The sequence below is a fragment of the Phacochoerus africanus genome, chromosome 1, assembly GCF_016906955.1.
Source record: "Phacochoerus africanus isolate WHEZ1 chromosome 1, ROS_Pafr_v1, whole genome shotgun sequence".
NCBI classification, from domain to species: Eukaryota; Metazoa; Chordata; class Mammalia; order Artiodactyla; family Suidae; genus Phacochoerus; species Phacochoerus africanus.
Window position 1 is genome coordinate 72041670 of NC_062544.1, and position 15271 is coordinate 72056940.

The 15271-nt window shown below is 34.3% G+C and overlaps 1 protein-coding gene across 4 annotated transcripts in view; it reads left to right on the plus strand.

Annotated features, from left to right (window-relative positions):
- CDH18 (cadherin 18) overlaps positions 1–15271 on the plus strand; it is a 721675-nt gene that overhangs the window by 571422 nt on the left and 134982 nt on the right. The window lies entirely within an intron of this gene.

Below are 15271 nucleotides of genomic sequence, written 5' to 3' on the forward strand. Positions count from 1 at the left end.
CTTTTGTGGTGTATTGTTTTTATAAGTATTTCTAAATGATCTTGATATTGTACCATTTTTTTTTTTCAAATTTGGTTGAGGAGAATTCAGTGTAGTCAAGTGGTTATAGTACTTTCTGATTAAACTTGAATTAGACCTTGCTAACCTAAAAGAGTAATTCCGCTAATTCTGTCCATCCTGAGGTCATATTTATAGAAGGAAAAAAAGTAATGATATTTTCAGTCAAAATAGTCATTTTTTTGTTTGATATTCACTAAGATTAGATACATTGATTTTTATTCCACTTGACTTTTAAGTTAAATTTTTCTGTCCTGACTGGTAATTTTTTTAGTATATGATGCAAGGAATAAAGATCCAAGAGAGAGCAATTTAGGCCATTAATTGTAGTAAGTGGCACCCTCTTCATTCTCTTGGACAAGCGTGAGCTTATATCCTTCCATCTATCTATAAGTATCATCATTATCCTGATTTCCCAACCCAGACCTTTCAATGAAAGCCATGTGTTCAACCACCCATCAGTCTTGTTCACGTAGATAGCACTTAAGCACATAAAAGTCAGTATAGCAGTGAATTGACACTCTCTTCATTGATCTTTATCTTATATTCCTAACCTTGTAGAGGGATTCCCCACTGACCCAAGTCCTTAAGCTGAATACCAGCATGCCATTTGAGTCACTTCCCTTACATTCTACTTCCAGTCAGTCATCTTGTCCTTGAAAATGTACTCCAAAATGCTTCACATATGCTTTTCCTCATTTCATATCTTCTTAACCTACCAGTGGCTTCTTATCTCATTATGGACAAAGTCAAAGCATTGCCATAAAGTACATATCTTTAAATGATCTGGACCATCATGTCATTCTTATTTCATCTTCACTTCTTGTTGATGTTGCTTTAGAGATGCTGGTCTCATAGATTTCCCTCACAGAAGCGAGAAAACAGCCACAGTAGAACATTTGCATTTATTACTCTTTTTGCCTAGGACATTTTTCTCTCACCTCTGTCAAGCCTATTAATAATAGCAGTCAGTGGTGTGCTAGTAAGTGTTTAACAACCAAAAATATATAAGCATGTATATAAGTGCATATGTTTATTGTAATTTTTTCTGATACAAAATGTATGTAGCACCTGATTTACAATTATAAACTATGCATTACTCTTCTGATAAATTCTACAGAGCCTATAGACTCTTACAGAATGTTTGCATTGATTTTTGCCAAACTCCTACATCCACACACAACCTATTGTTACAATCCAATGAATATTGACAAAACCCTACTGAAATAAATGCTTGATTACTACCTGATTCAGCAAAGAAGTTACTCAGGTCATTGACAAATGAGTTTAATTCTGGCTTGGGTGTTGGTTGATATTTTTGTTTATATTAACATGTAGATAAAAGGAGTTCCTAGGTGGCTCAGTGGGTTAAGGATCTGGTGTTGTCACTGCTGTAGCTCTATTTACTCTTTTGGCATAGGTTCGATCCCTGGCCCAGGAATTTTCTCATGTCACAGGTGTAGTAAAAAAAAAAAAAAGTGTTTGAACAGACTTTAGTTTTTCACCAAATATATGAGCCACTTTCTTTCCTGTTAAGTTGAGCAATAGTTTTCATTAAGTAGAATAATATTTCTTCACATTTTGTGTTATTCTCATGTAATGGCTACCTACACATTTGAATTTAATAAGCTTTATTTGTGCTTCCTCCTTCACTTTCTCAAGTCTAGAAAATCACTAACTGAATGGATTAAGCTTTGATTTAGTCAGCATCTGCTGATTTTCATAGAAAATATTTTAAGCCTTCAGGAAGAACCAATCTCACAAATACCTTGATTTCAGACTTTTAGCTTCCAGAACTGTGAGACAATACATTTTTTTTTATGCCACTCAGTCTGTGGTACTTCGTTACAGTGGTCCCAGAAGCTAACTAATACATTTAACAGCAAAAGGGAACTACTTAAACTTAGTAACTTATTTTAGATCCATTTTTAGCTTTATTTTAAAGCCCCTAATTAATGCTATGATGAATTCCTATGTGTTTTGTGGCATTTCATTCATTCAACGAATATTCACTGAGTACAACCAGGGGGTGGAGACTGTTTTAGGTAATGAGGGTATATCAATGGGAACACAAAAAATCTTTGCCCTCATGCAGCTTTTATTCTGTCAAGAAAGGACGAACAGTCATCAAAATTAATAAATAAATTATAATGACAATAAGTAAATTAGTGTGATGGCAATATGAAAGATAAGAAATTAAAATTGAGAGATGAAAGAAAATGAAGACTTTAAGGAAATGTTGGAATAGCCTGCTGTGGCTAGTTTGCTGCTGCTGAGATGAGAACCGACATTAGCCAATGGACCGGGCGATAGGAGAACTATTGACAGAAGATCACGTGATCATTTTTCGTGTCCTGTGTGGCTTCCAAGGAGGGGCCTGAAATTAGGGGAAACAAAGTAGATCACTGTGAGGTAGATCCCCCCGTTAACGATGGACTTGGGGTCCAGCACAGGGAATACATTCAATGCCCACTCCCAACCGTCACCTCCTTCAAGATCTATCTGTCTCAGGAGCTGAGGGACACCTGGCTGAAGTTATTTCCAGGAGAACCCTCATCCAGTGACTGAGTGTGGTGGACACTCAGACAGTGAAAATATTCCAACTGTATTAGCTTAAACTTCGTTTGATGAGCATCTCAGATTAACATCCTCCTCCCTTCATTCACGCTCCCTCCTCCTTCTCTTCACAGTTGCTCCCCAGCAGACATCCTGAGCTTAAATCTCCACTTCAGTAACTGTTTCAAACTCTGTATAGACAACTGTTTCTTCTTCTTCTTCTTTTTTTTTTTTTTTTGAATGGCCCATGGCATGTGGAAATCAGCCAGGGATCAAACCCGCGCCACAGCAACGTTATGAACCACTGCAGTGGCAACAGCTGAGTCCTTAACAAACTGTACCACAGGGGAACCCCTACATTTTCTTATTCTAATCTGCAGATAAAAATTAGTTTGCAGGTGTTAACAGCTTTTGCAGAAATTCAGGGACTGCACATTTTTTATTTAGTAGATAACAGGTACTATATTTCCTGTGTTATGCAAAGATTAAAGAGATGTTGACATTTGTCACAGAATGGGGAGAGATCTAAGAATTCCTATGCCTGTCAGCTTTTACTAATATACCAGTTTATGATCATTGGAGAAACAAAGTAAAAGTTGACCTTGGGTGAAACTTTCTGTTTTATCTGTCTGATTTTAATATTTGGTGGTACACATCTCAATTCAACATATGCAAGATAAAAGTTGAATTTTCTAACATGGAGTAGATTTTCAATAAATCTGTTTTTTAACACATATATCTTTTTTTGGGTAACATTTAAAATTATTCAATATTCTCAGTAATCAATGGAATGACATACTAATCAGTTTCCAATCATTCCTTCTTTTTCCATGGTTGCAATTTAACCCATCAACAATATATTAGTTTGTGAATTCAAATATTAGGAAAACAGAATAAAACTGTATAGCCAGTAAAATACAACTAGTCTTCTGTGTTTGCTCCTTAACTACTTTTTTTTTCTTTGAATCCTTTTCTACGAAAATATTCAGATACTGATTAAAAGCCCCACTCTACAAATCACATAACGATAGTCCTTTCAGATCCATCTTTCCAGTGTTGAGGGATTTCTACTCTTCTTCTTCATCAAAGGACCAAAAATCTGTTCATATATTGATGCATTTAGCTTCTGTATCTCAGGTTATCAAATAGTCATGAAGCCCATGCCATTTTTTCCATCACACAGTAAAAACACCAGCATTTTACATTTACATAACTCAACAAGCACTCAAATGTTTTGTGAACATTTAAATTAGAATATAGTACTCTTTTATATTGTACATTCTGTTATCACCACTTAGCTGCTAGTTAAACACTAGATTATTAATTTATGCAATACTTACGTCTAATAAATGTGAAGAATGTACCCAAGCTATTTTCATTGCTCACTTGAACTGTTAAAGGGTGTGAACAGATAAGGCTTTAACATGAGGAAAACTCTCTCCCAGGAATGAGACTCTTTCTAGAAAACTTGCATGTTTCTTTGAGCCACTTAACACTCCTATTTATGTGACATGTCAGTGTACCCATAAGGGATATTCATAACTAGTTTCCTTATTCATGTGATCACACCATATTTTCTCTCAGTGATACTGAGGCCACAGAAGGCACTCATTAATTAATAATACATTTATCTATAAATTAATGACTGTCAGACATCTAAAATTGATTTGTTTACTAATAAAATGTATGCAGTCAGTATACTGTCTTCCTCTAGATACCATCAAATATGTTAATCTCTTATCATTTTTGAAGTTTCCAGTAAAACATAGGAAGTGTTAGTTATATGATTGATACTGTTATGTTTTCATTTTAGACTTTAAAAGGTCAAAAGCAATAAGAATACATGAGTATTCTTAAACGGCTAAAGACTACTTTACCATATTTTTCAATTATATTTGCACTTTTCTTATGTTGCTCCTTGAATGTACTACAGTCATCCTGGCTACATTCTAATTCTTGTTCTCAGAAACTCAATAGTCACTTGAATTCTCCACAAGTGCCTTAAGAATTCAACTTTAAATTATGTGCCAAAGGAGATACAACCTATATTGTGTGCATACCCTTGAAATTGTAAGGAGGATTTTATGATTTCAACATATGAATTTGCTTCAGTACTGATGTTTATAATATATAGCATATATAATATATATAGAATATATATATGTGTGTATACACATATCCCTAGGTATGTTATATATATTGGGATAAACAGCTAATTGCATTTGGCAATGTCTCCTTTGAGTGCAAAGTAAAATCATATTCTAAAAGAAAAATAAAACCATCTTTTAAAAATCAGGAAAGTAGGAGTTCCCATTGTGGCTCAGCAGGTTACGAGCCTGACTAGTATCCATAAGGATGCAGGTTTGATTCCTGGGCTCCGCCCTGTGGGTTAAGGGTCTGGAATTGCTGTGAGCTGTGGTGTAGGTCACAAACATGACTTAGATCCCATGTTGCTGCGGCTGTGGCCTAGGCCAGCAGCTGCATCTCCAATTTGACTCCTAGCCCAGGAACTTCCATACGCCGCAGGTGCAGCCCTAAGGGGCAAAAATTAAAATTTTAAAAATTAAATTAAAAAAATAAAAATCAAGGAAGCAGGTGACACAAAAAGTAAATCAGTATTACAGGAGGAATTGTTAATACTGAATTGTCAACTATACCATTACTAACAGAACTGAATGGTCATTAGTATACATATTTTATGAAGCAATATTTTAGTATTTTTCTTAATTAAATAGCTTTAAATATTATGGTCTCAACAACAAATATTTCAAGGTTTTTGATATAATCATATTAAGTACCCTTTCTTAAATAGCAACTATGACAAAAAATCCTGTAAAAACACTTTATCTTTTTAAATTCATTTTAACCCTCATAAGAAAAAAAAATAAATTGAAAAAATAAATTATAGATAAAATAAGAGGCAGAAATAACAGAAACATATATCAATATTTAAATAAAGCATAATGTTTATATGATAAACTTAATATTTCCATTTTGTTTGTATTTTGAGTTCATCAAATTTTTACAAACCACATAAATGAGCTATTTTGGAAAAATTATACCTACTTCTAGATTTCTACATTTCTTTTTATTATTTCATTATTATTTTAAGAGAAAATTTTTTCATATTTGTTGGAATATTTCTGCATTTGATATCTTGTCGTAAACTTTTTATCTGGTATTATAAAAATTTTAAATTACATTTCTAATTCTCTTGATTAAAAACGATCTCATAAATATCATATATAATTTCATTACTCCCGATAGAGTGCGAGTTTCCAGATGATAAGTATCTTAATAATTTCAGTGTTAATGGAAAGTTTTATTCCCTCTATTCATTACACATCAATTATATGAAGCCCAGTTTTATCTTCCCTCTTCTCTTTATCTTATAAATACTGTCTTCTTTGATTCGTGAAATTCTGAACTGGTGAAATATATTTACCTATACTCTAGCTGTAGTACTTGAAATATATATGTGTTTCTCTATATCCATGAGCTGTTTTCATATAGAAAAACACATATATATTCTCAGCTCTAGAGAGAAGGGTGGGGTGGGGGCAGAGAGGTTGGGGGAAGGGAGATAGGAAAGACAGGGGAGGTAGAGAGAAGAGAGATAGATAGTATTTAGGAAATATGTGGTCTTGATTTAATAGTTTGGCATAGCTCTAGAAAGCAAACAATCATTTATTTCCCTAAGAGGAATAAATGTGTGTGTGTGTGTGTGTGTGTAATATATATGTACGTATGTGTATGAATGTGTGTATGGATATATATGTGTGTGCATATTTGTCTGTATGTGTGTGCATTTGTATTTCAAAGATGAATACCATTGCAGACTATCTTAACTCAGACCTTTCAAAACAGGGGTGACTTTGGAAGTCAATAAGTTGAGCAGGGGTTATCTGGGCAATTTCTTGATCCATGTGACATTGGCTTGATTGCTTATAGCATTCAGGTGACACCCAGACTAATTCCAAGATGAGTCCAGTCATATGCCTAGTGCTTCAGTGAGAATAACTGGGGGAACTGAGCTCAGACGGATCCCTTGCCCTTTCCATCCAGGGCATCTCTAAGTGGTCTCTTTGGCTGGGTAGCTGAACTACTTCCCTGAAGGTGCAGAGTTTATGCATACCAAGGTGGAAGGTTCCAATCCTCTTAAGGCTAGGACAGAAATTGCCATAATGTCACTTCCACTGTACTATATTGGTCAAATCAGTCATAGGCCAACACAATTAATGGTGTTGGTATTTGGGTGCCCTGCAGAAAGATTGTAAACAGCTCATTGATACTTAGAGCAAGATGAATCTTACGTTTCTAAGTTTCTCACTCTTTCTCCTGTTTGACAAAAGACTGAACCCTCAGCTTTTGGAGTCAGATCATTTGGTTACCCATGGTTATCCATCATCTTCCTGACATGTCCTTGATTATAATCATAACTTTGATCTCAGTGCTATGACAATGCACAGTGGCCAAGAAAAACAGAGATTCCTTCTAAAATCACATTGCCAAAATGCACCCATTCTCCCCAAATATATTTCAGGTTCTTCTGCAGTATCCTTTTTTTTTTTATTCACAAGGAACCACAAGCTCAGAAGGTAGAGAGTGTGACAGCAGACTCTGAATTCTAATTGCATGGACTGAGTATCATGCTCATCTGTCCATGGGCAATTTTCTTAATCTTTCTGTTCTTACAATCCCTCTTTAATAAAAAAGAGATAATATAAATAACTTCCACTGACAGTTGATGTGAGAATTTAGTGCAATGATTAACATAAAGCACTACTCATAATGCTTACCAAATACTTATAAATGTCAGCCATTCTATCATTATCATATCATCATCATCATCACCATCATCACCATTGGAATTTCATCACCAACTAAGCCTTTTTTTGAAGTTTATAGTTTATTTTTCTCCATACTTGGCAGCCCTATGATTTTATCACTGTGGTTATTAAATATATTGATTAGAAAGACTGATCTGGAGTTCCCATCGTGGCTCAGAGGAAACAAATCCAACTAGTATCCATGAGCATGTGAGTTCAAATCCTGGCCTTGCTTAGTGGGTCAGGGATCTGGCATTGCCATGAGATGTGGTGTAGGTCACAGATGCAGCTCAGATCTTGAGTCGCTATGGCTGTGGCATAGGCTGGCAGCTGTAGCTCTACTTCAACCCCTAGCTTGTAACTTCCATATGCCATGGATGAGGTCATAAAAAAATTAAAAAAAGAAGGGAAAAAAAGAGAAAGACTGATCTTTTGTAATTATAGATCACATTGAAATACTTCATGAATTTATGATTGTTAATTCCATGAGTCATGGCTTGAAGCAAATATGTTTTTTCCTTAAATTTTGAGATGCCAGTGTTTCTTATAACACCTGATGTGTTTTCTTTAAAAATAAAATATATTGTATAGCAAAAATATAAATAAAATCTGAAGTTTAATCTCTTGTCCACCCAAAACTTTAAAGTCTCAGCTGGGCTATATGTAACTGTAGCTATAACTATGCCTCTGCCTAACCACAACCATGAGTAGTGAAGTTAGTCAGTCTTGACTTTCTACAGGGGCAGCAACAGAGCTATTCAAACTTTCAGTCACTTGAGGATGGCACAGAGAAATATTCAGAAAGTATTACTGAGTACCTAATACCTAACCTTCTACAATCATTTTCCAATAGAGCTAATTTTGTTCATACAGCAAGCATATTCTATATCCACGCCTTCGTTCATGTCACATCCCCTTCCCATGGGTTCCCCACTTCTCCATTAATTTTTCCATATCCTACAAACACATCATTCTCCCGTAAGATTCTCCTTGGCCTTGCTCATCCATTTTGATAACTACGACCTTCCAAGTATAGGTGTTGTCTGCCATTTAATAAAATGTATTTCATATATTACCTAACTTTCCACAGTTGCATATTTATCTCCTTGTCAATAAATACTCTAATCATGACATTCTAATGCTATAAGCTCTATCCTATATGTCTTTGAATTCCACATTTTAAGCAGAGCAGAAACAAATTCATTATACATAGGATTGGTGATAAATGAATAAAACAGGTTTCTGAGACTGTGGTGATGATGGAAACATGTAGATTCAATGTCTGAAGGTTTTTGCTTTCAATGTAGATAGGAATTTATGGAAGCAACATTATCATTACAAAATCAGTAGGGAAAAATCATAAAGTGTAGCTGAATAGAAATAGTGTATAATACTAAATGCTGAATCAAATAGCAATTTCATAACTAACATAAAGAATCTCCCAGGTACCTAGATCATCAAAATCAAGCAGTTGGAAAGATGAATTATTATTGCCAAGTTGTTAGGTGTCATTGTGCAGAAAATAGTTAGAAAAAAAAATTTGCAAACATTTCTAAACCTCTTAGCATTCATATTAGTTATTTTAAATAAACAGACCCCCCAATGAAAGATGAGCACTTTGAACCCATATTTCCTGATGCTGGCTCACTTCCCCAGATTCTGATTCAGTAGGTCTCAGATGGCCATGCCCTTGAACTTGCATGATGATTCTCACTCCACATGATTTTGTTATGAAGTGTTTCTTGTGACCCATTAGAGAAACATTAGGAATCCAATACATTTTAATAGATATTACATAATTGAATAACAGATTTTAAATGAATGAATGAGCAGTTGAGCAAATTATGAAGCAAAATAAGCAACTGAGCCAAAATGAGTATGTGTACTTAAGACATGGAAGAAAACTTATCAGTTCCCCCTGTAAATGCATGTATATACCTTGAAGCTGTTTGTAGGAATTTGAATGTCATGCTTGTCTATTTGTTCCAGCCTTTCAAGGATTTTATTTTGCAATTTTCCCTGGTATTATCTAATAACTAGATTTGTACATTTCCATCTTAAATTCCTTATACTGGGTAAAATACAAGAAAACATTTTAGATGATCTATTGCTATATATGAATATCATCAGTCAGGGAATGAAAACATATGGTAGGCTAGAGAGTCAGGTTCAACGAGTAATGTTTATAACCACAGATGAATTTTCAACGTTATGAACTTGTATTCAGCAGAGAGTAATTCCAGTTACAAGCCCCTACATATCAAGGTGATTGGGAAGCAGCAGTCAGAAGGTAATTTGCAGGCAGTGGGGCACCAACAATAGGTACCAGGAAAGTAATAAGAAACAAAATAAAATGATACAAAGGTAATCACATTCTGTTGGTTTAACCCAGCATCATGGGAGAATAAGAGGCAACAACTCCTGTTAAAAATTTTTGAAATAAGCAATGCTAGTGAAGCATATCAGACAAAAAATTCAGACTATGCCATTACTAGCTACCTAGCATATATTAGAAAAAGGAGAGTTTTCTTTATGTTTAAACAAATAAAGCTATGATATATGGTGATTAAATCAGTTGCTCTGCACTGTTTTCTCTACAAATTTCCTTAATAAAATTGGTAAAAAAATCATTATGTTTGTTTGGAAGAAAAAAATATGTTTTATTGTAATCACTTTGTACATGGATATATGGCAGAAAAAGCCAAACAAACAAAGGAAAAACATCAATTATTATTTGTACCATGTGCGTATAGTTTATCCTAGTCTTGAGTTTAGGCTTCACACTTTTAAAAAATGTATATTATTTTTGGATATTATTTGTTTTCTGAGTGCATGTGTGTCTCTTCATACATGCTTTTGTTGAAGTGACAAGACGGAGATAAAAAGTGAAGAAATGTGTGAATTCACAATGGGAGAAACTTATCTTTCAGATTGTGGCTTTTCAAAGTATGGTCTTAACCCACATGCACTGGAATCTCCTGCCATAATTGTTACAATGTTGGGAGAGGTCATCCAGAGGATTGAATGCCAGTTGAATGGCAAGCTGGACCCAGGCAATCAGAGGCTCTTCACCCCGTTCTCTGTCCTTTGAATGTATGTTCTGCTCACCTTTCCCACAGTGGGTGTTATTTTCAAGGATATAGTTTTGAGAGATCAAGGTTTCAGGATAGAAGATTAATATATAAAAGTCAATCTCCCTTCCAAATGCCAGCAATCAACAAGTAGACTTTGATTTAAAAACATAGTGCCAGAGTTCCTGTCATGGCTCAGTGGAAACGAATCTGATTAGGATTCATGAGGACCTAGGTTCAATCCCTGGCCTCACTCAGTGGGTTAAGGATCCAGTGTAGCCACGAGCTGTAATATAGGTCGCAGATGTGGCTTGGACCTGGCGTTGCTGTGGCTGTGGTATAGGCCAGCGGCTACAGCTCTGATTCAGCCCCTAGCCTGGGAACCTCCATATGCGGCAGGTGCAGTCCTTTAAAAACAAACAAACAAACAACAACAAAAAAAAAAACCCACAATGCCATTTAGGTTAGCTTCTGCTAAAAAGAAATACTTGAGTATAAACCTAACAAAAAGATACAAAATCTATATGAGAAAAACTACAACTCTCATGAAAGAAACAAATACTAACTAAATAAGTGAAGATGTATTTCATGTACATGAATAAGAAGACTCAATATTGTCAAGATGTAAATTCTTCCCAACCTTATCTATAGATTCAATGGAATACCAGTCAAAATCCTAGAACATTATTTTGTGGGTGTTGACAAACCAATTTCAAAATTTATATGTTAGCAGCAAAGACCCAGAATAGCCAAAAATATTAGAGGAGAAGAATGAATTAGAAAGACTGACAGTACCCTAATTCAAGATTTACTATAAAGCTATATTAATCAAAACAATGTGGTATCAATGAAATAACACAAAATATATTAGTGGGAAAGATTACAGAACCAGAAATAGTTCCTCATGCATTCTGTCAGCTTATTTTTGACAAATGAGCAAATATAATACAATGGAGAAAAAATTATTTAAACAAATGTAGTAGAACAAATTGACACCTACATGCAAAAAAAAATGACACAGATATTACATTATACCCTTAATAAAAAGTAACTTAAAATGGATCACAGACCCAATCTATAAAACTATAAAATTCCTAGAATAAAACATAGGAGAAAATCTAGATGGCCTTAGGTATGACTATGACATTTTAGACAAAATACCAAACACAGAATTAACAATCTGGATTTCAAAATAATTAACAATCTCTATACTGTGAAAGACATTGTCAAGAGAGTGAGAAGATAGGCCATAGCCTGAGATATATTGTTAAAGGACTATTATCTAAAATATACAAATAACTCTTAAAACTCAACAATACAACTTTGATTTTATTTTTTTCCTTTCTTTTAAATAAAAAAAATTATTATAGTTGAAGTAACCTGATTTTAAAGATGGACAAAAGGCACTTCACCAGAGAAAAGATACATATAAAAATATGCATATGAAAAATTTTTCATCATCTTGTGCCATTAAGGAAATGCAAATTAAAACAATGAAGTACCATTACACTCCTAGTACAATGGCCAAAGTCTGAACACTGACACCACCAAAAACTGACAAAAATGTGGTGTGGCAGAAGTTTATTCAGTGTTGGTGGGAATGCCAACATGTCTTCCACTTTAGAAGACAGTTTGGCAGTTTCTTACAAAACTAAACAAGCTACAACCTCTTAACATAAGATCCAGCAATCACGGTACTTGATATTTACTTTTTTTCCCCACACCCACAGCATATGGAAGTTCCTGGCACAAGGATTTCACATGCTGTAGCTGTGGCAACATTGGATCCTTCAAACCACTGTGCTGGGCCAAGGGTTGAGCCTGAAAATCCACAGTGACCCAAGGCAATGCAGTTGGATTCTTAAGCCTTTGTGCCACAATGGGAACTCCATCTGAAAGGAGTTAATAGCTTATATCCACACAAAAACCTGTGGATATTTACACAGATGTTTACAGTGATTTTCATTATCATCGCCAAATCTTGGACTCAACCAGGATGCCTTTCAATAGGTGAATGTATAGACAGCGGCACATCCAAATAAAGGAATATTATTCAGCACTAAAAATAAATGAGCTATCAAGCCATGGAAAGACATGGGAGATCCTTAAATGCTTATTACTAACTAAAGAAACCAATCTTAAAACATTGCACACCATATTATTCCAATTATATGACGATTTAGAAAAAGCAATATTATGGAGACAGTAAAAAGGTCAGCAGTTGCCAAAGGTTGAAGGGAGGAAGGGGTGAATAGGTAGAGCAGAGAGGATTTTTAGGGCAATTTAATTTTTCTATGTGACACTATCATGATAGATACATGCTATTATACAGGTGTCCAAACCCATAGGATGTCCAACACCAAGAGTGATCCCAAAGTAAATTACATACTTTGGATGATAAAGATTCATCAATATAGGGTCATCAGTCGTAATAAAAGCATCATTCTAATACAGAATATTGCCACTGGGGTGGGGGGGTGCTGAGTATGTCAGGGGAAAGAGGGTACATGGTAACTATCTGTACTTTCTTAATTTTACTGTAGAACTAAAACCACTTTAAAAATAGTCTACTTAAAAGGAAAACTTACTATGCTTCAATTGTGTTCTAGACTACCCTAATTATAAGCATCTGGGAAAATGTTAGACTGGGATTATAAACTATATATGGGATCATGTTGCTATAGCAATTTGAACCTTCCCCAGTTACCTACGTGACCTCAGGGGAGGTCAAGCAAAACAGAGGCAACTGAGCCATTCTCAAGAGAATTGAGAGTTTAAATGAATCCTTAGACAATCCTTTCTGAGAAATATGTGTCAATTCTGGATATGCTCTTTTCATAAGCAAATTTAGCCAACAAGTGTCTTCCCATTTTGTGTCAGAGCAGCAGTCTTAAAAGAAGGGAGATAATGGCAAAGCAATGAAATTATTGAAGTCTATGCTGTCAAATAGGGATGGTGCTGATTCTTCTTCTCTGACCCTCTTAAATGAATAACTTTCAAATTGTATAAAAGAAATGTCAATAATTCACTTTTAATGGTAGATTTTATTTTTATATATGCATATTCTGCAAATATCACATAATGATTTCATTGTTAAACATCTTGGACCATAATCTCATACTTGTACACAACAGAGGCAACTCCCATTTCTAGTGTATTCCTTTTAGAATGGCATATTTTTCTCAAACATCAGAAAGTATATATTTCTCTTCTAAAATATGTTCATAAATTCTCAGTTTGTTCTTTTCTAAATCAATTTATTTTTTCTTATATAATTATAAAATGTGGTAAAACATTGTTCTTTTTAATAGATGCTTGAGGCTTTTTCATATGCATGAATTAGATGAATCATTTATTATCATACTATTATAAATTTCTTTTGATAAGAATAATTTTCATTCCCATTTACCTTCAGGCAAGTTCTCCTAAACTCCCTTAATTATATGTTCATAAGTTTGGAAAGTTGAGGGATCTGTTTTCTTGGTGCCTGTGGCTCTTCTCTCAAAGTGATTATGTGTGCAATCAATTCAGTAAAAAAATTAAGGGAGTTCCCATTGTGGCTCAGCAGTTTAAGAACTCAACTAGTCTCAGTGAGGATTCAGGATTGATCCCTGGCCTCTCACAGAGGGTTAAGGATCCAGTGTTTCTGCAAGCTGTGGCATAGTTCACATAGTTTCTGTGGCTATGGTGTAGGCTGGCAGTTGCAACTCTGATTTGACCCCTGGCCTGAGAATTTCCATATGCCACAAGGGCAACCCTATAAAAGAAAAAAACAACAACTATATATATATGTGTGTATATATATATATATGTGTGTGTGTGTGTGTGTGTGTGTGTGTGTATGTATATGTATATACAGTAGTTAAGAGTTCTATATTCAAAACAACTGATTAACTAATTCTACTTTTAAAAGACTATTTTTTTAACTTAGATATACAACTCCATTTTCTCCCCTTATATTAATGTATTGTCTGCAAAAGTGTTTGTTAAACTCTATAGTTGGCGGTTATTATAACTTGAATCATACTATGAATTATTATGCTAACTAGTCGAGGGTGTGTTTGATTGAAGCCTTTGGTGTCTTTCTCAAAAATGACATCATTCAGCTATTTTCAATAAAAGTGAAAAGGTGGTTGTTAAATGGTGACCATGTTTGGAATAGCAAATATATTTGTATTATATTTTTAAATGCACAGTTCATATAAATATAGATACATATATTCTTATTTATTTATATGCTTAATTATAATATGGCTCATCTACATATGGACATTTTTTTTTATTTTAAGACATATGCAATAGTCCTTGGATAAACTGGACCTTTTTGAAAATGTGTTTTGGTTTTAAATGTAAGGTTCTATTGAAAAAGCTATAAAATTTATGTGTGTATGTTGTGTGTTTTGTGTGTGTTTACCTATACACAATCACATGTGGATATACAACATTTGTATCTCTTTATTGAATCCAGTATTAATTAATATGAAAATGCATTAAATGTCTCTTTTGGCACTGTAAGTCAAAGAATGTGATTTTTACACATAGTTTTTGGAATCAATTTCATCACTTTCTTTATTTCCCTTATGTACTTAGATCTAATTCTTATTGTAGTTGTTATTTCCTGACAAAAACAGTCAATATCTTATAATCTTTTTCAAATGTCTATATTTCACCAATGTTTTGGTCATCAAATTTTGACAACCCTATCAGAAAACTATGTAATTTTTTCTGTAAGGAGGAAAATTAACCTCTGCTCAAATT